The 14,960-nt window shown below is 38.2% G+C and overlaps 1 pseudogene; it reads right to left on the reverse strand.

Annotated features, from left to right (window-relative positions):
- Window positions 1-2,287: 2,287 nt before the first annotated feature.
- The window catches only part of LOC100947842, a 40,185-nt pseudogene continuing 27,512 nt past the window's right edge, over window positions 2,288-14,960 (reverse strand).

Below are 14,960 nucleotides of genomic sequence, written 5' to 3' on the forward strand. Positions count from 1 at the left end.
AGTGCTATTAATTTCTACAAATTTCTACTCTTCCTTTCTCCCACCCCCTCCCTCCTTTTCTCTCTTTCTGCTCTCCCGTTCCCCCACCCCCACCATATACTAGGTCATTGATTGTCTTTGTATTAAAATTGAATACATAGGGGTTCATGCTTCTCCATTCTTGTGATGCTTTACTAAGAATAATGTGTTCCACTTCCATCCAGGTTAATAGAAATGATGTAAAGTCTCTATCTTTTTAAATGGCTGAATAGTATTCCATGGTATACATATACCACAGCTTGTTAATCCATTCCTGGATTATATCACAGTGTAAGAGACAAGTAAATAAAATCCAGAAACACCCCAATACATGTAAGAATGTATAACTTAATTATGGTGGTATCACATTTTAGTAGGCAAAGATGAATGAATTATTTGTAAAAGAAATGCCCATTAGCTTTTTTGAGAAAACTAGCTAAATTCTTATCAAAATAATTTCATGATGGAATATAGGTTAAAACATTTAAATGTATCAAATGAGAAAAAACCAGAAGAAAACATAAGTGCCTATTTACACAGGTACATTCTTATGTTGGCAGAGACCTTCTTAAGAATGATCTCGCAAGCAAGCATTCTGAAGATTGGCATAGCAGAAAAAAAATTAAATGACCTTGCATATCCTAAAAACAGTAACAAAATAAAATACAACATACTTGCAAAATACTCTATTAACTTGCTGATGTCTTTTCAAAGAGACAATTTGGTAGTAAGTACCACATTTTAAAAATGTATATGCCCTTTGCCTGTCAATTCCATTACAATAAAATATCATGAAGAAATGGAGATCCATTCAAGTTGTTTTTCCAACTGGTTAAAATAATGTTTTAAGAAATACCAATATAATGGATTGTATAAATAGCCTTTATTATGTCCATGGGATGGCATGATATATGACCTTTGTAGGTGTTATAGTAAGATGTATGTTGACACATGAATAGTACTTTGGTATGTTGAGTGAGAATAAAAATTAGTTTTATTATACATATATATGCTCTATGCCTTAGCTAAAAATATATACAAAATTGTTACATCTGGACATTTGTCTTATAAATGCCACTTCCCCCTTATCCGTGATTTCTTTTTTATTTTTATTTTTTGAGATAGACTCTAACTATGTCACCCCTGGTAGAGTGCTGTGGCATCACAGCTCATAGCAACCTCAAACTCTTGGGCTTAAGTGATTCTCTTGCTTCAGTCTCCCAAGGAGGCTGGTACTGGCACAAAAACAGAGCGGTAGATTTATGGAACAGAATAGAAAACTAAGAAATGAACCCAGCTACTGGCACAAAAACAGAGCGGTGGATTTATGAAACAGAATAGAGAACTAAGAGATGAATCCAGCTACTTATCATCATTTGATCTTTGACAAGCCTATCAAAAATATTCAGTGGGGGAAAGACTCCCTATTTAACAAATGGTGCTGGATGAACTGGCTGGTGACCTGTAGAAGACTGAAACTGGATCGCCATCTTTCACCATTAACAACAATTGAATCTCATTGGATAAAAGATTTAAACTTAAGACATGAAACTATAAAAATACTAGAAGAGGGTTCAGGGAAAACATTTGAAGAAATTGGTCTGGGAGAATATTTTATAAGGAGGACTCCCCTAGGCAATTGAAGCAACACCAAAAATACATTACTGGGATCTGATCAAACTAAAAAGCTTTTGCACAGTGCAGAACACAGTAATTAAAGCAAACAGACAACCTTCAGAATGGGAGATTTTTGCAGGTTATGCTTCTGATAAAGGTCTGATAACTAGAATTTACAGAGAACTCACATTAATCAATAAGAAAAGAATAAACAACCCCATTTCTTTTCTTCTTCTTTTTTTAATGTAAAAAGAAGGTTTATGAAGTGGCTCCTATGTAAAGTCCCAGCCCTGAGAATCACAAACAGACTCCATGGCCTTCACTGGCCTCAAGGTAACTCACTGGCCCCTTTTCTTCTGTACCAGAATCATTAGTTTAAGGCTAGGATAGAAGAACGTCACAAGGACATAATGAACCAGATCCAGGCAGAGGCAATGTGGCATGGCAGAAGGCTGCAATCCTCTCACCTGGGCCTCCCAGAGTGCTAGGATTACAGGCATGAGCCACTGTGCCTGGCCTCAGTTACTCTTATCAAGCTCTACCGGCGGTTCAAGAGCCCTCTAGCCTTCTCTGAACCATCTTAGTTCAAAGAGCATCCTTGCTCTTAGACTGGAAGGAATCAGGAAAAAGGCCAAGCCCAAGACTGTTCCCATAGATCCACGTCTCTTTGAGGCAGAGGCAGAGCAGAGAACAGTTCCTTAATACTCTTTGCTCAAAGGGAGCTATCTCTTGTCCTTGTCTGCATTTCAGAGCCTCTTTCTTTTCAAGAAGCTCTCCAGCTTCCTTCTGCGTCTCAGCTCTTTGAACTTCTCAGCTAGGGCCAACTGCGCTGCTCAGATTTCTTTAGGAAGTAAGGCCGATGGGCCTCCTGGGCCTGAGCCCGCGGTCCATGCTTCAGGGCCAGGCGCAACTCCCGCTGCAGCTTTCCTTCCTGCTGTGCCTTTTCTTGCCGCTCCATTTTCCGAAGCAGCTGCTGCAGCTTCTCATGCTGCTCCCCTGAACGTGCTTCTTCAACTGCTTTTTCACAAGCTCTTTTTCCTTGGGTCAGATGTTATCCAAGAATTGGTATGTTTTGTCAAACACCTCAGGATTATATTCCCCTGACAGATCATTAAAGCGGGGTTCCCGGGCTACCGTTTTACAGAGGGGGACAACCTGCCGTAAAAATGGTACTTGGATCTTGGCTGACATTTCCAAAGACCTGTGCTTATCTGCAACACCTGGGCTTTGGGCAGGTGGTCTAGAAACCTGTTTCTTAGAGCTGTTTGCAGCTACCAACTGTTTCTATGTCTTAGTGCCCGCTTGGCTCTGTAATTCCAAAAAGTACTCAAATGACATGTTCCATGTACCGAACTGACTACAAGATCCGGACCCCCTGCCAGCCTCCCCATCCCCGGCCCCGTGCCATCACCTATCTGCGGTTCGGGGCAAAGTGCCAGGCTCCAGGTCCCCGCTCTCCTGAGCCCCGCGGGGACCACAGGCTGCAGTCCGGGCTCAATAACCCCATTTCTATGTGGGCAAGAGACTTGAACAAAAACTTCTCTGATGCAGACAGGCACATGGCCTACAAACACATGAAAAAATGCTCATCATCCTTAATCATCAGAGAAATGCAAATCAAAACCACTTTAGATATCATCTAACTCCAGTAAGATTAGCCCACATCACAAAATCCCCAAACTACAGATGTTTTTGTGGATGTGGAGAGTAGAGAACACTTCTACACCACTGGTGGGAATGCAAGCTAAAACGACCTTTTTGGAAAGAAGTTTGGAGAACTCAAAGAACTTAAGTAGACCTGCTGTTCGATCCTGCAATTCCTCTACTAGGTTTATACCAGATGATCAAAAATTATCTTACAAGAAAGATGTTTGCTCCAGAATGTTTATTGCAGTCCAATTCATAATAGCCAAGACATTGAAACAGCCGAAGTGCCCATCAACCCATGAATGGATTAACAAATTGTGGTATATGTACTCCATGGAATACTATGCAGCCATAAAAAGATGGAGACTTCACATCTTTTATGTTCACCTGGATGGAGCTGGAACATATTCTTCTTAGTAGAGTATGTCAAGAATGGAAAAAAAGTATCCAATGTACTCAGTACTAGTATGAAATCAATATATAATCACCTATACACTCATATGAATGGCAAAACATAACTATAGTCCAGGAAGTAAAAGGGAAGAGGAGAGAGAGGGGGGAGGGGAGGGGGACACGGGAGGAGGGAAGGTATTTGGGGGGACATCACCTAATGTGCACCATGCAATGGTACATTTCAAAACTATTAAGAAATGAGTATAATTGTGACGGATGTGTTACTTAGTTCAATGTAAGCATTTCACATTGTATATTGAAGCAGTACCCTGAACCCCATCAGTGTACAAAGTTATGATTTAATAACAAATAAATAAAAAGAAAAAAACAAATAATTCTTGGGAAGAGTAGGAATATGCATCTTGCACAGAAAGACATAATTGCTTACTTTCTGTCAATTTATTTTTATTTTTTTGTGGATTGGAATCTTCTGCCAACTTAAAGCTTATGAGAAGTAAAGGAAATCTTTTTATCTGTTCTTGCAGATTTTATTATATGTAACTTTTATTATATACATGTTTTTATACATACATATTTATTAAATTTATGCAAAATATAAATTAATCATTATAATTTAGTGTTATGAAAATAAAAAATAGCAAGGAAATGATTGTTACTGTTATAGAACTGCTGTTTTACATTATGAGCCTTTAAAATCCTGCACTCTTTATCCTTTCTCTGCATTCATTCATCAAACATAACCTAAATACCTATGATGTAGCAGACATATTCAGGTATGTCACACACTGAGACCCAACCCCCTCCCTCCTTCCCTCTCTCTGCTCTTCCTTTCCTCCACCTCTCCCTCCTTCTCTCTCTCTTTGCTCTCCATCCTTAAAAATGTTTACCTGCCCAGCCTGACCACGTTGAGAGATTTTAGAGTATTAGGACTTAATCTCAGGTAAAATGTCTTCTCCCTCCTTTCAAACAAAAGCATTTCTGTTGATAGGAAATTGTAAAAGATCAGATTTATTTGTTATTTTAAAATTTATAATAGTACATGTATTAAGTATTACTACTAAACATTGGAAATATCTGATTTTTACATATTTCATAACTCCCTATATTGAAAAAAAATGAGACTAATCTACTCATTTGAATCCTGAATTTCTTTTTGATTTAAAGTTTTTTGAAAATCAAAGTAAGAATTACTTGGTTTTAAAAATTTGTTATTTTAACCTTCTTTTTCCATACTACTTTTAAGAACTAAAATTTATTGAAATGCTAGTCATATCACTAGAACTGCCATAGATCTGAGGTATGTATCATATATCAGTGTAAGTCACCACAGACTTCATGATGCTCCATTATTTAATTTATCAATAAGACAATTTTTTATTTTATTTATTTATTTTTTAATGTTGGGGATTCATTGAGGGTACAAGAAACTGTGTTACATTGATTGCATTTGTTAGGTAAAGTCCCTCTTACAATTGTGTCTTGCTCCCAAGAGGTATGTCACACACTGAGACCCCACCCCCTCCCTCCTTCCCTCTCTCTGCTCTTCCTTTCCTCCACCCCCTCCCTCCTTCTCTCTCTCTCTCTGCTCTCCCCTTCCCCCACCCCACCCCACCATGTACTAGGTCATTAATTGTCTTTGTATCAAAATTGAATACATAGGGTTCTTGCGTCTCCATTCTTGTGATGCTTTACTAAGAATAATGTGTTCCACTTCCATTCAGGTTAATAGAAAGGATGTAAAGTCTCCATCTTTTTCAATGGCTGAATAGTATTCCGTGGTATATATATACCATAGCTTGTTAATCCATTCCTGGGTTGGTGGGCATTTAAGCTGTTTCCACATTTTGGCAATTGTAAATTGAGCTGCGATAAACATTCTAGTGCAAGTGTCCTTATGATAAAAGGATTTTTTTCCCTTCTGGGTAGATGCCAAGTAATGGGATTGCAGGATCAAATGGGAGGTCTAGCTTGAATTCTTTGAGGGTTCTCCATACTTCCTTCCAAAAAGGTTGTATTAGTTTTCAGTCCCACCAAATGTCTAAGCCTCTATTTTTCTGCCAGTACCATGCTGTCTTGACCACTATGGTCTTGTAGTGCAGCCTAAAATCTGGTATGCTGATGCCTCCAGCTTTGTTTTTATTACTAAGAACTGCCTCAGCTATAAGGGTTTTTTTCTAGTTCCATACAAAATGAAGTAGCATTTTTTTCTAAGTCTTGAAAGTAAAATGTTGGTATTTTAATAGGGATGGCATTGAATCTGTAGATTGCTTTGGGAAGTATAGACATTTTAACAATGTTGATTCTTCCCAGCCATGAGCATGGCATGCTCTTCCATTTGTCGATATCCTCTGCTATTTCCATTCTTAGGGTTTCATAATTTTCTTTATAGAGGTCCTTCACCTCTTTTGTTAGGTATATTTCTAGGTATTTCATTTTCTTTGAAGCTATGGTGAAGACACTTATGTCCTTAATTAGCCTCTCATCTTGGCTGTTATCGGCATATACAAAGGCTACTGACTTGTGGACATTGATTTTATATCCTGAGACATGACTTTATTTTTTGATGACTTCCAGGAGTCTTGTGGTTGAGTCTTTGGGGTTCTCTAAGATCATATCATCAGCAAAGAGGGAGAGTTTGACCCCCTCTGCTCCCATTTGGATGCCCTTTATTTCCTTCTCTTGCCTAACTGTATTGGCTAGAACTTCCAGCACTATGTTGAATAGTAATGGTGACAGATGACAACCTTGTCTGGTTCCAGTTCTAAGAGGAAAAGCTTTCAGTTTTACTCCATTCAGTGAAATATTAGCTGTGGGTTTCTCATAGATAGTTTTGATCAGTTTCAGAAATGTGCCATGTCTGCCTATACTCTTCAGTGTTCTAATTAGAAAAGGATGCTGAATTTTATTGAATGCTTTTTCTGCATCTGTTGAGAGGATCATATGGTTTTTGTTTTTGCTTCTGCTGATATGGTGAATACCATTTATGGACTTGTGTATGTTAAACCAGCCTTGCATCCCTGGGACGGAACCTACTTGATCATGATGTATGACTTTTTTGATGATAAGTTGTAATCCATTGCCTAGGATTTTGTTGAGAATTTTTGCATCTATATTCATTACTGAAATGGTTTGATGTTCTCCTTTTTAGTTGGGTCTTTTCCTGGTTTTTGTATCACGGTGATGTTTGCTTTGTAGAATGTGTTGGGGAAGATTTACTTCCTCCTCAATGTTTTGGAATAATTTCTACAGTATTGGAATAAGCTCTTCTTTGAAGATTTGATAGAATTCTTGTGTGAAGCTGTCTGGACCAGGGAATTTTTTTGTTGGGAGATTTTTTATTGCTTATTTAATCTCAGTGCTTGAAATTGGTCTGTTTAGGAGCTCTATTTTTCCTGGCTAAGTCTAGGGAGAGGGTATGATTCTAAATATTGATCCATTTCCTTCACATTGTCAAATTTCTGGGCATAGAGTGTCTCGTAGTATTCAGAGATAATCTTGTATCTCTGTGGCATTTGTTGTTATTCCTCCTTTATCATTTCTGATTGAGGTTACTAGAGATTTTACTTTTCTATTTTTAGTTAGTCTGGCCAAACGTTTATCTATCTTATTTATTTTTTCAAAAAAACAACTCCTTGTTTCATTAATTTTCTGAATGATTCTTTTGCTTTCAATTTCATTAATCTCTGATTTAATTTGGAATATTTCTTTCCTTCTGCTAGGTTTAGGCTTAGATTGTTTTTCTTTTTCCAATTCCATAGAATGGCCTTGTGAGTTTGTTGATGTGCTATCTTTCTGTTTTTCGAATGTAGGCATCTAAAGGATGAATTTTCCTCTCTGGACTGCTTTTGCAGTATCCCACAGGTTTTGGGAGGTTGTGTCTTCATTGTTGTTGTGCTCAAGGAAGTTAATGATTTCCTTTTTTATTTCTTCCTCCACCCAACTGTCATTCAGCATAAGGTTGTTTAATTTCCATGCCTTTGTGTGGGGTTGAACATTTTTGTTGGAGTTGAGTTCCACCTTTAGTGCCTTTGGTCTGAGAAGATAGAAGGTAAAATTTCAATTCCTTTGATTCTGTTGAGGTTTGTTTTGTGTCCTAGGATAGGATCAATTTTGGAGAATGTTCCATGGGATGATGAGAAGAATGTGTATTCTTTATCTTTGAGATGGAGTGTTCTATATATGTCGATCAAGCACAGGTGTTGTAGGGTCTCTTATATCTTTGTTTAATTTCTTTTTAGAGGATCTGTCCAGCTCTGTAAGAGGAGTGTTAAAATCCCCTGTTATTTTTTTTTATTTTTTTTCTTTTGAGACAGAGCCTCAAGGTGTCCCCTGGGTAGAGTGCCGAGGCATCAAAGCTCACAGCAACCTCCAACACCTGGGACCACAGGTGCCTGCCACAATGCCCGGCTATTTTTTGGTTGTAGCCGTCATTGTTGTTTGGTGGGCTGAGGCTGGATTCAAACCTGCCACCTTAGGTGTATGTGGCTGGCACCTTAGCCACTTGAGCCACAGGCACTGAGCCAATCCCTTGTTATTATGGTATTATAGGATATCATAATGCTCAGACTGAGTAATGTCTGTTTCAAGAATCTGGGAGGATTTAAATTAGGTGCATAAATATTTAGAATCGAAATGTCTTCTTGTATTTTTCCCTTGACCAATATAAAGTGACTGACTTTGTCTTTTTTGACTTTAGTTGCTTTAAAACCACATGTATCTGAAAATAAGATCACAACTCCTCTTTTCTTCTGAATTCCATTCGCCTGAAAAATTGTCTTCCAACCCTTAACTTGGAGTTTCAATTTGTCTTTCGACGTGAGGTGTGTTTCCTGCAGACAGTAAATGGATGGCTTGTGTTTCTTAATCCAGTCAGCCAATCTATGCCTCTTCAGTGGGGAATTCAAGCCATTGACATTTATTGAGATAATTGATAAGTGTGGTAATGTTCTATTCATCTTATTTTGTGAGAGTCCATTGCTTAGTTTTATCTTTTCTATCATTGTGGAAGTTAGGTTCTGTCCTTTAATTTCTTTCTTTTTTTAAAAATTAAATCATAGGTGTGTACATTAATATAGTCATGGGGTACAGCATGCTGCTTTTATATACAATTTGAAAATTTTTCATCAAACTGGTTACATAGTCTTCATGTCATTTTCTTAGTTATTGTGTTAAGACATTTATATTCTACATTTAGAAAGATTAACATGTACCCTTATAACCATGATAGACGTGATATAACCATGATGAACCATAGATGTGATTCCACCATTCACCCTCCCTCCATCCATCCTCCTGCTGCCCCTCCTTTAATTTCTGAGTTCTTACTTTGCTGTTGATCCATTGTAATTGTCAGTGTGTAGAATGGGTTGAAGTATTTCCTGTAGACCTGGTCTTGTTGTGGTGAATTTCCTCAATGTTTGTATATCAGTAAATGATTTGATTTCTCTGTCAATTTTAAAGCTTAGCTTAGCAGGATATAGAATTCTGGGATGGAAATTTCTGTTTAAGTAGATTAAAGGTAGATGACCATTGTCTTCTTGCTTGAAAATTTTCATTGGAGAAGTCTGCAGTCACCCTGATGGATTTGCCCCTGTAGGTCAACTGGCGCTTACTCCTGGCAGCTTGAAGAATCTTTCCTTTTGTCTTGACTTTGGACAAGTTCATCACAATGTGTCTTGGAGAGGCTTGGTTAGAGTTGAGGTGACCTGGGATCCAATATCTCTCTGAAATGAGTGTGTCAGAATCTCTGGTGATATTTGGGAAATTTTCATTTATAATATTCTCAGGTATGGCTTCCATTCCCCTGGGGCATTCTTTTTCCCCTTCTGGGATACTATAACTCATATGTCTGAATGCTTTATATAGTCCCACAATTCTGATAGTGAACGTTCTGCTTTCTCTCTCTTCTTTTCTGCCTCTTTAAGTATCTGAGATATCTCAAGAGCTTTGTCCTCTACCTCTGAGATTCTTTCTTCTGCATGGTCTAATCTGTTGTTGATACTTTCTATTGCATCTTTAAGTTCCTTAATTGACTGCTTCAGTTCCTTCAGCTCTCCTATATCCTTTCTATATTCATATCATTCATCTCTTATTTGATTCTGCTTTTGGATTTGCTTTTGGTTATTTTCTATCATTTCCTTCATTGTTTTCATCATCTGTATTCTAAATTCCCTTTCTGTCATTTCTAATATTTCTTTATAGGTGGAGTCCTCTGCAGTAACTACCTCATGGTCCCTTGGGAGGGGGGGAGTTTGCTCTGAACTGGTTTTTCATGTTGCCAGGATTTTTCTGCTGGTTCTTCCTCATGACTGATTTATCTGCTTCTTTGCCCTGAGTTTCCTTTCACTTCCTCTTGCTCTTTAACTTCTTGTGCCTCTGGACTAGGGTTTCGATGAATCCTTTTGGTACAGGACCAGAAGGATAAGAAGATTGAAGATCAGGAAGAGAAAAAAAAGGTGGGAGGGGAGAAAAAAGAGAAAGGAGAGGGGGTGGGTAAATTGGAATATTAACAAAAGAAGAGAGGCACAGAAAGCAGGAAACAGGAGCAATATAGGTGTATAGTAGGGTACTTTGACCCAACCTTAGAAACCCCCAACCTCTGGGGGTGCCTGGTTGGGTTGTTCCCTTGAGGTCACCAGCTCTTTGCTAGCCTGTTCAGACACAGTACCCCACCTCCACCACGTAGAGAGGAAAGACAAAAATGCTATAAATCAAACCAAAACAAACAAACAAAAAACTTTACAGGATCAAATTGGGCAAAAAGCCAAATAATAGGGGTAGAAACACTAGCAGAAATGAAGTTCTAATTGTTAAAAAAGTCAACAATGGAAAATTTATATTTAAACTAGAAAAATGAAGAAAGAAAAGAAAAGAAAAATCTATAAGGAAAATGTTGAAATTAAAAATAAAACATGAAAGAAAACAAAAACAAACAAAAACAAAGACCAAAGGGGGGGAAAAAAAAACCAAACAAAACCAACAGTGTATCTTGGTGAATATTGTCTGGGCAACAGATGATCTTCTGGGGTATGAGATGTTAATCACAATGCTGATACGGCTGTAGAGAGATGGAGACTGGAGGGCACTGCTGATTTCTCAAACCACGTTAGGTGGAGAGCCTAAATCTCACCTCAGCCAGATTAAAAGGCACTTTAAACTGCCAACCTGGGCTAAGCAGAAACTTTCCTGGGAAAGCACGTGTTGCTGGGATCACTCCTGAAATGGCTATCCACTTACTCAGTGTGCCAAAACCGATCTCACACTATTCCCCAGAGGGCCAAGGCTGCAAGGAGTCTAGTCCCTGCCTTTAGGCTGCTTAGTCACTGGATTACTCACTCCTGCCTGATCCTTACTCTGTGACCCTGGGGGCAGAGCTTGCTGGGGCAGTTCTTCCACAATGGCTCCTCCCGGCCCACAGCTGAACACTATTAGCTCTGTCCAGCTCAGCCGGTCAGTCTGGGGCCCTAGACGATGCTTAACATCCTTCTCTTGCCCAAGTTCTCCCAATGTAGTTCAACTGAGTGCCAAGCCCAAGAAAAATACCAAAACAGCTCACAGGTAAGGCCTTTCCAGGTTACAATCTTGCAGCTGCTGAACTTGCTGCTACTGGTGGGATTAGATGGAACAAACACACACAAACAGTTGACAGTTCTCCACTGCTTTTGTCCTCCTTATGTGGTCCAGAAGTCCCTCGCTGACTGCCTGTGTCTCCAGAGGGATGTTTCAGGGCCAATCCCACCAGCCAAAGATGCCTGTAGTCTCCTCTCCCTGGACTCACTGTGCCCAGTTGCAAGGAAGCTGTTAGTTGGCCACTATCTTGCTCCAATCCTATTTTTTTTTTCCGAAGGGCATTTTAGTTATGCTGTTGGGAGCAGAGGCTGTCAGCAGAGTTTTCTGACTTTGGATGTGTTCATGCATGTGGTATGTCTCTGGGATAGTCTTATGTCCATCCTCCACAATGACCAACACAATGCTCTACCACCAAAGTAAGCTCACTCAGAAATTTTTGATCAAAACCCAACTTCCACAATGCTGAATGGATTAAAAAACATCCACTGGACCTTCTAAAAATTTGACACCTAAGATATCATCAGGCTTATCAATTCTCTCAATTAATGTGAATGGTTTAAATCATCCTTTAAAGAGGCACAGGTTGGCTGACTGGATACATAAACAGATATTTGGAGACCAAATATCTGCTGCATACAAAAATTTCTTTTTACCTTAAAGGATAAAAATAGACGTGGGGTGAAGGGATGGTCATCTATAATTCAGGCAAATGGAAATCAGAAAAAAGCAGGAGTTTTAATTTTATTCGCAGGTACAATAGGCTTTAAACCAACAAAAGTAATGAAAGATGGTCACTACATATTTGTCAAGGGAAACACTCAACATGAAGAGATTTCAATTATTACCATGTATGTGCCCTGCCTGAATGCTCCTCAATTTATAAAGGGGACCCTAACAGACATGAATGATTTGATATCTTCCAGCACCATAATACTCAGAGATTTTAATGCCCCTTTGGCAGTTTTGGATAGATTCAAACTATGCAAAGAAATTTTAGACTTAAATCTGACCCTAGAACTAATGGACTTAGCAGACATCTACAGAACATTTCATCCCAACAAAACTGAATACACATTCTTCTCATCAGCTCATGGAACATCCTCCAAAATAGATCACATCTTAGGTCAGAAGTCTAACCTCAGCAAATTTAAAAGAATAGAAATTATTCCTGTATTTTCTCGGACTATCACAGAATAAAAGTTGAACTTAATAACAACAGGAATATTCATACTCCTACAAAGACATGGAAACGAAATAATCTTATGCTGAATGATAGCTGCATCATAGATTAGATTAAGGAGGAAATTACCACATTTTTGGAACAAAATGATAATGAAGACACGAATTATTGGAACCTGTGGGATATGGTAAAGGCAGTCCTAAGAGGGAAATTTATAGTGTTGGAAGCCTTCCTCAAGAGAACAGAAAGAGAAGAAGTCAACAACTTAATGGGCCATCTCAAGCAACTGGAAAAGGAAGAACATTCCAACCCTAACCCAGCAGAAGAAAAGAAATAACCCAAATTAGAGCAGAATTAAATGAAATTGAAAACAAAAGAATCATTCAGAAGATCATGAATCAAAAAGTTGGTTTTTTGAAAAGTTTAACAAAATTGATAAAACTTTGGTTAACATAACCACAAACAGAAAAGTAAAACCCTTAACATCATCAATCAGAAATGACAAAGGTTAAACAACAATAGACATCTCAGAAATTAAAAAAATCCTTAATGAACACTACAAAAAAACTATTTCTCAGAAATATGAAATCCTGAAGGAAATAGACCAATACCTGGAAGCATGCCATCTCCCTAGACTCAGCAAGAAAGAATTGGAAATGTTGAATAGACCTATATCAAGTACTGAAAAAGCATCAACTGTACAAAATCTCCCAAGAAAAGTCTGGGACCAGATGGCTTCACATCAGAATTCTACCAAACCTTTAAAGAGGAACTAACAACTATATTAAATAACCTTTTCCAAAAAATTGAAAGAGAAGGACTACTTCCCAACTCATTCTTCAAAGCAAATATCACCTTGATACCTAAACCAGGTGAAGACCCAACAAGGAAAGAAAAGTATAGAACAATATCTTTAACGAATATAGATGCAAAAATATTCAATAAGATCTTAGCAAACAGAATCTAACAACATATAAAACAAATTATACACTACAACCAAGTTGGTTTAGCTGGTATGGGCCAGGCTCGAACCCACCACCCTGCCATAACCACTGTGCTACAGGAGCTGAGCTGAACAAGTTGATTTTATCCCAGGGTCTCGAGATTGGTTCAACATATGTAAATCTATAAATATAATACATCACATAAACAAAATAAAAAACAAAGACTATATGATTCTCTCAATAGATGCAGAAAAAGCTTTTGATAATATCCAGCATCCTTTCATGATCAGAACACTTAAGGAAATAGATATAGAAGGGATATTTCTTAAACTGATAGAGGCCATCTATAGCAAATCCACAGCCAATATCATATTGAATGGAGTTAAATTGAAAACATTTCCACTCAGATCAGGTACTAGGCAAGGTTGCCCATTGTCTCCACTGCTTTTCAACATTGTAATGGAAATCTTAACCATTGCAATGAGGCAAGAGAAGGCCATCAAGGGTATCCACATAGGGTCAGAAGAGATCAAACTCTCATTCTTTGAAGATGATATGATCTTATACTTGAAAAACCCCAGAGACTCAACTACAACAACTCAGGATACAAAATCAATATTTAAAAATCTGTAGGTTTTATATATACTAACAACACTCAAGCTGAAAAAGTCAAGGACTCGATCCCTTGTACAGTGGTACCAAAGAAGGTGAAATATGTGGGAATTTACCTAACAAAAGAGGTGAAAGATCTCTGCAAAGAGAACTATGAAACTCTGAGAAAAGAAATAACTCTAAGAAAAGAAATAATAGAAGATGTTAACAAATGGAAAAACATACCATGCTCATGGCTAGGAAGACTCAACATTGTTAAAATGTCCATATTACTCAAAGCAATATACAGATTTAATGCAATCCCTATTAAAGCACCATTATCATACTTTAAGGATTTGGAAAAGATAGTACTTCATTTTATATGGAATAAGAGAAAAGCTCTAATAGACAAGACATTACTCAGAAACAAAAACAAATCAGGAGAAATCATGCTACCAAACTTCAGTCTATACTATAAATCTATAGTGATCAAAACATCATGGTATTGGCACAAAAATAGAGAGGTTGATGTATGGAACAGAATAGTGAACCAGCAGATAACCCACCTACTTATCATCATTTAATCTTTGATAAGCCTATCAAAAACATTCAGTGGGAGAAAGACTCCCTATTTAACAAACGGTGCTGGGTGAATTGGCTGGCGACCTGTAGAAGACCGAAACTAGACCCACACCTTTCACCTTAAAAAAAAATTGATTCTGGGGTGGAGCTAAGATGGCAGACTGCAGCCAGCTTTTTACAGAAGCTCCGGTCCAGAAGGAGGCTTAAAGGACAGAAGTTTAGCAAGAGAGCTGATAATTTGGAGCAGAGCCAAGAAAGAAGATTGAAGAGCGCACTTCAACCTTCCTGAGGTGAGTTGTGACCCCAAAAATACAATCAAAAGGTACAAAATCTACCACCAAGTGGACAGGAGTCCTCTCCCCCACAAGAAGGGCTCGCAGTTTACTCCATGCAAACAA

Source organism: Otolemur garnettii, unplaced genomic scaffold (assembly GCF_000181295.1).
Source record: "Otolemur garnettii isolate 467f Iridium unplaced genomic scaffold, OtoGar3 scaffold00208, whole genome shotgun sequence".
Lineage (NCBI taxonomy): Eukaryota > Metazoa > Chordata > Mammalia > Primates > Galagidae > Otolemur > Otolemur garnettii.